At 48.2% G+C, this 6,354-nt stretch overlaps 2 non-coding genes across 2 annotated transcripts; both read left to right on the plus strand.

Moving 5' to 3' along the window:
• Positions 1–1,702: 1,702 nt before the first annotated feature.
• LOC122152212 lies at positions 1,703–1,820 on the plus strand. The gene has a single exon (XR_006164450.1). It is a non-coding gene; the product is annotated as a small nucleolar RNA SNORA71 (small nucleolar RNA).
• A 2,931-nt stretch (positions 1,821–4,751) lies between these two features.
• Positions 4,752–4,885, plus strand: LOC122152213. Its single transcript, XR_006164451.1, has one exon. It is a non-coding gene; the product is annotated as a small nucleolar RNA SNORA71 (small nucleolar RNA).
• The last annotated feature ends 1,469 nt before the right edge of the window (positions 4,886–6,354 follow it).

Genomic DNA, 6,354 nt, shown 5'->3' on the forward strand with positions numbered 1-6,354 from the left:
TGTGCCGTCTTCCCCTTCCTGTTCCCGGTTCTAACATGCTGCACCTTGCCTCGTCGTCTTCTCTCTCCCGGCTGCCATCCCTCACTATTGGTAGGGGCGCCTTGGGTGAGTGTACTGAGTGGCACATGGTCTGCGCCCCCACTAGGGGAAACAGAGGCCCTCAGAAAGTCGAGAAGGGAAAGGCCTGTCGGAGGTCAACGCCTCAGCCCAGGGTTGGCTCCTGGTTCAATCGTTGCTATGTCTGAGGCCATTGTTTGCTTAGTGCTTCATTAATGCTGGGAAGCGGGGACCTGGAGCTAGTCGTGGGGGGGGCCCGGTTTGAAGCCAAGCCTCAGAGACACCATTATAACATTATAACAAGCTGTCGTGTAGTGCCTCGATTCGTGGGGACCCTGTGCACCAGGGAACTAAAGGCTGCCGGATCCTGCGCCATCCCCATGCTGGTTTGCTGATGGAACCGTTGTGATCCATAATGTTGTCAGATTTGGGGAATTAGTTTTCTCTTCCTGGTCTGTCTCAGGCTGGAAGCTTCGCAGAAACCTGTTCAGCACCACAGCAGCCCTCACGCTTCTACACACAAGCAAGTAGTGGCTATGAGCGGGGTGCACTGACCTTGCAAGGGATGGAACCTACAACTCCCGCGTGGGAGATGAAGATTCTACCACTGAACCAGGTTTCATGGTATCTTTGGACCTCCGGCTCCTGGCACTTTAAGCCCCCAAAGCCACTTGTCAATTGCCTGCAAACTGTTTGGAATTGTGCCACGTGTTATGTCTATTAGCTCTTTTTCCCAAAAATAATCCCTGAAGTCAATCTCTAAACCCTCCATTTGACAGACCACCTGGCTGACGTTTAAATTCACAGTGATCTCTGGGCCCCAGCGGGCAGTCTGGATTTCTTCCTGGTGTTTTACACTGAAACCCCTTCCTCTTGCTTTTCCTTGCCTAGAACACACCAGACTGTGCAAGTCTCCCGGTGACGGATGAACTCTTCCTTGGATGGCTTTGCTGGTTCTGCATTAGCCAGCGCCCCCTTCTGTCCTGCAGGACGTGGCCTGCACTCCCAGACTCATTCCCACTCTCTGGCGGCAGCGGTGGTGGTGGTGAGGTTGTCCTGGGTAAGTGCCTGTCGGTGGGCACTGGGTTTGGGGCCTAGAGATCCTGGCTCTGCCACTTGTGAGCCAGGCACCCTTGGACAAGTTATTTCACCCTCCTGAACTCTCGCTTCTGTGAAGTGGTGAAACTGCAAAAGCTCTGTGTGGGTGGGGATCTTGTTTGTGGTTTTCCTTGTTTATGAATTCACAGTGCCTGGCACGTAGTGGATTCCAACTCACAGTGACCCTATCAGACAGGGTAGGACTGCCTTATAGGGTTTCCTAGGCTGTAATCTTTATGGGAGCAGATTGCCAGGTCTCTTCTCCCATGGCTTGCAATCACCCACCTTTCTGTTAACAGTTTAGTGCTTAACCATTGTGTTAGCAGGCCCCTTTGGTATGTAGTACGATAAACATTTGTGGAGATGAACCGTTTAGGCATTCTTACAGAGTTTGGCTTTGCTGTGGACTCTCAGTGGGGGGATTTGGAAACTGTATGAGCAATGGGAGCTGTCAGGTCCTAGGCTGGGCTGGACTGCTTCCTCCTGTTTGGTGGTCACCAGGCTGCTGACATGGCCTCTTCCTGTCTCACTTTCTGCCCATTTTTGCTCCTGCATATGAGCATGACCCTGGGGGTCCCATTGATTGTGAAGGAAGAATTGGTAAAGTGCTTCTTGTGTCTGGAGGGTCCACTCCTCTCCCTTCCAGACCCTGGAACTTTGCCACGTGCCCTCCTTCCCACCGCCTCTAGGTGTCTCCTGGTGCATCTGGATTATTGAGTGCTCCGTGTGTTGCTCCGTGTGGGCTGGTTTCTGTGAGACTTTAAGCAAGGCTCTGTCTCGGGGAATTTTCAGGTTGGTTGTGGAGCCACAGTGTGGGTTATTCCTGTGCAGGAAGTCATCTCTGCCTCCTCAATCTCCCCTTCCCAGGCCCTTAATCATGCAGGATCCCTGGGGGTGATAGAAACTGGGCAGTGGATTGACGTAAGATGAGGGCATTAATCTCACCTTGTGAAATTGTTGGTTTTCTTGTCTCTTTGCTTCTCCCTACTCTGATCTTGGACGGTATCTTGAGTCTTGCCTCTCCTTTGGCTCAGTGCCTGGCAGGTATTTGTAGAGCAAATGAAAATCAGGAGAACAGAAAAAGAGCCCCATCATTGTACAGTGGAATGGCTGGTCACTGTAGAGTGTCATGGAAAGACTACTTGTGAGCAGGCCAGCTGGTGGGAGGTAAGGTCACTTCCTCTTGGAATTGTTCTCTGCCATTGACCAGTATTATCCATGGAACACCCCTTAACAGGAGATGGGTCCCAGTCCACAAGGGGAGGATTTTCTTGTGGCCTGTGGTTACGGTGGCAGGGACCAGAGTTGTAATGAAATTGGGCAAAGCTGCCAGAGACTGGACCAGCTTCTCAGGGCAGACCTGAAGCACTCCTGCCCCATTGCCCTCCCAGTCCACACCAGGTACTGCCGGTCGAGTGCTGCACCTTCTCAAACCCGTCCTGGACTCCACAGCCTGCTCCTGACGTAGCTGCTAGAGCTTCTACAATTTAATCAGAGTTTGCACGAACCCCAGACCCACTGCCATTGAGTTGATTCCTCATAGCGACCACATAGGACAGGGTAGAACTGCCCCATATTCTAAAACTGTACATCTTTATGGAAGCAGACTTCCTCATCTTTCTCCCTTGGAGTGGGTGGTGGTTTAGAACTGCCCACCTTTTGGTTAGCAGCCAAATGCCTTAACTACTGTGTTACCAGAGCTCCTTGTTTGCATGAAAGATGATCCAAAAAGACATCTCTAGTCACCCATCTGGAGTTGTAAACATTTTCCCTTGTTCATGAGAAAATGATGGGCTCGTGGGTTAATGGCAGCAGGTCACATTTGTGAAGCATTCATTACTGCGCAGCTGTTCACTGTGCTGGATCTCCCCACGAACTTACCAGGATGTGTTGTAAGCAGGTGACACCTAGCTTGCTCATCCAGGAATTCTTGTTTATTGCAGAAGAGGCAGCTGGGTGCAGGGAGGCCTGTGAGAGGTGTCTCCATCCTGTCAGGAGGGGCCTGGACCAGGGTGCCCCGGGTGAAGTCTGTTCTCTAGGTCTGGGCATCCACAAGGGCACATGCAGGTTCCTGGGTGCCATGGAGTCTGGGACGTAGAGAGGCGAGATGAGGACGGCTGCATCTTGGTCCCCAGTTTTACCCTCTCAGAGCCTTTGAGAATGTATTTGGTTCTATTTATGGCTGCTTGGTTCTGAATACCCTCGGGAGCCTTCCTAAAATGGGTGTGTTGGCAGCCACATGATTGAATCTTAGGATCAAATCCACCAACGCCCGAGTCTCGCTCTTTTGCTGCCTCCTACCTTTGGGACCATCTCTGGTCCTCGTTTCATCATCTCCAAATCAGGAATGCAGTGAGGCGATTCAGCCTGAGAGCTCCTCCTCTGCTTCTCCGGGCTGGATGGGGCGAGGGAGTTTCATAGGATTAGAAGCAACTGCCGGGTCCTGTGCTTGGTTGGGCTGATTGGTCCAGGTCCAGGCCATTGGCCTCCCTTTTCAGCAAATCCTCTGTCCCTTTCTTTTTCCCTTTTGGCCAGAGAAAACATTTATGTAAAAGAATGTATAAAAGACAGAAGATCAATATTTACAATACTCAAAGAGCTCTTACAAACTGGTAAGAGGAAAATTCAATTAAAATGCAGGCTAATGATATGAGTAAGTAATTGATGGATAAATACACTTGAGGGGCCAAAGAACAAATGATCTAAAGTTGAACTTCATTTGTTATTAAGGAAATGCAAATTAAAATAATATTTTGCCCATCAGTTTGGCAAAAGTGAAAAAGCTTTTCTTTTTTTAATTAGGTATAGGAAAATGGTTTGTATACGCCCATCCCCTACTTGGGAGACTATAAATTGGTACAGCCACTTTGGAGGGCATTCTACCGGTAGTTCCTCAAATGGAAAATAAATACACCTTCAACCCAGGTAAGGAAGATTGCACAATCTATTTCCGTAGAGATACTGCCTCAGAAACCCAAGGAGGGGTCACTATGAGTCAGAACCAACTTGACAGCCGTGAGTTTGGTGTTTGGTTTTTTTCAACCCAGGTAGTTTCACTGTGTTGTTGATTTAACAGCAGAAACGTAGAAACAAGCTAAATGCCCTCCAGTAAGAAAATAGCTTTAAAATGTATGTGCCAAAAAAATCTCGAGCCAACCTGTTGCCATTGAGTTACTTCTGACTCATGGTGACCCCATGTGCTGCAGAGTAGAACTGGTCCATAGAATTTACTTTGTGGAAGCAAATTGCCAGGCCCCTGCTGTACAGTATGGGGGGACAGGTTTGAACCACTTTTAGGTTAGCAGTCAAGTGCAAACAATTTGCCCCAACCAGGGACTTCAAAAATGTCTGTAAGTGGTATCTAATAAATAGAATGGCTCTGGGTAAGGCTGTAGGTATTGCTGTGGAAATACCTCCACAACTTATCATTAAGTGAAAAATGCAAACTGTAGAATAGTGCGTAGAATATAATGCTAATTATATACTTAAAAGAAACCACCTCCATCTATGGAGTCTCTGGGTGGTGCAAATGGTAAATGTGCTCACCTGCTCCAGGCCTCAGAAGAAAGGCCTGGCAATCCTCAGTCCCGCCCTGCTCTTGCGTTCATAAGTGATCGTGGACTGTCTGGGTCTGGGTCATTGGTGGGGCAGGCACAGGAAATGTGGGAAGGGTTGCTCTGTGTTTGGAAGGTCCACATCCTTCACTTCTACTTCTGGGAGCCCTCCCACATTCTTGTTCCTCCTGTACACCTTGGGCTTCCAGGGCCTTGGGGGCTGCCACGTGTGCCTTAATGTCATTGCTGGGCCTTCCACTTCCTGGCCCCCTGCTGGTGGGAGCCAGGTGATATGGTTCCTTAAAGTTCCCCTTAATGCCCAGCAGAATGTTAGATACTGAAATGAACACCTGTTAGATACTGAAATGAACACCTGATAATCATCTTAAACATGGACCCTGCCTCAACGAAATAGTAGTTCATTTCAAGAATCAAGCTGAATAATAAGAAACAAAACAATTAGTTGCCAAGATACTCTGGTAGCATAGTACCTAAGGCATTTGACTGCTAACCAGAAGGCTGGCAGTTCAAACCCAGCAGCCACTCCTCTGAAGGAAGGTTGGGCAATCCACTTCCATAGTGATACCACCCCGGAAACCCAAAGAGGGGTCACTATGAGTCGGATCCAACTCGAGGACAGTGAGTGAGAGTTTGAGTTAAGCTATGAAAGGAACTCTGGTGGTGTAGTGGTTAAAACATTTAGTTGGCTGCTAACCAAAAGGTTGGTTGGTTGAGCCCACCAACCGCTCCACAGAGGGACGATGAGGCACTCTGCTTCTGTAAAGATTTACAGTCTGGAAACCCAGTGGTGGTCACTGTGAGTTGGAACTGACTTGATGGTAGTGAGTTTGGTTTTTTTTTTTTTTTAGGATGTGAGGGGAGGTGCCTTATCAAATGGTGGGACCAGGGCTTGTTACTGATTTGGGTAGGCTGAAGCACTAGAGGGTATTCTAGGGAGTAAAACAACACTCTAAAGACCTAGAGGCAGGAGTATGTCTGTGTCTACCCGCGTATTTGTATATGTAGAGAACAAGAAAGCTCAGAGCCACATTGCGCCATCCCATTTTCTAACCCAGGGATTGGTAAACTACAGCCTGGTTGCCTACTTTTTGTAAATAAGCTTTTACTTGAATACAACCACAATTATGCAGTTTATGGTTGCTTTCATGTTACGAGGGGAGATTTCAGTAGCAGCAGTATAGACCACATAACCTGCAAAGCCTAAAATATATACAACCTGACCCTTTATAGAAAAAATTTGTCGATGCCTGGCCCAACCCACCAGATATTTTTTCATTGTGATTTGAGTGAAAGTTTACAGAGCAAATTCATTTTCTATTCAAAAGTCCATATACACATTTTGTTTCATGACATTGGTTGCAATCCCCACAATGTAACAGCTGTCTTCCCACTTCCTCCATGTGGGTACCTTTTCCCTGTGTCCTTCTTTCCTATGCATTCCTGCCCTCTGAGATGTCTCCCTGTGCAAGTGCTGCCCTTCTGATCTTCCATGGTTGATTGTTCTAAGGAGCGCACCTACCTGGTGTAATTGTTCATCTCTTAGGCCTGTCCAACCACCAGGTATTGTTGGTGGGGGAAGAAATGATGACAGCCCATCATTTCAAGGGGAGTAGAGATGAAAGGA

The sequence above is a fragment of the Orycteropus afer genome, unplaced genomic scaffold (genome assembly GCF_000298275.1).
Source record: "Orycteropus afer afer isolate SDZICR_OR568_19922 unplaced genomic scaffold, OryAfe1.0 scaffold00020, whole genome shotgun sequence".
NCBI classification, from domain to species: domain Eukaryota; kingdom Metazoa; phylum Chordata; class Mammalia; order Tubulidentata; family Orycteropodidae; genus Orycteropus; species Orycteropus afer.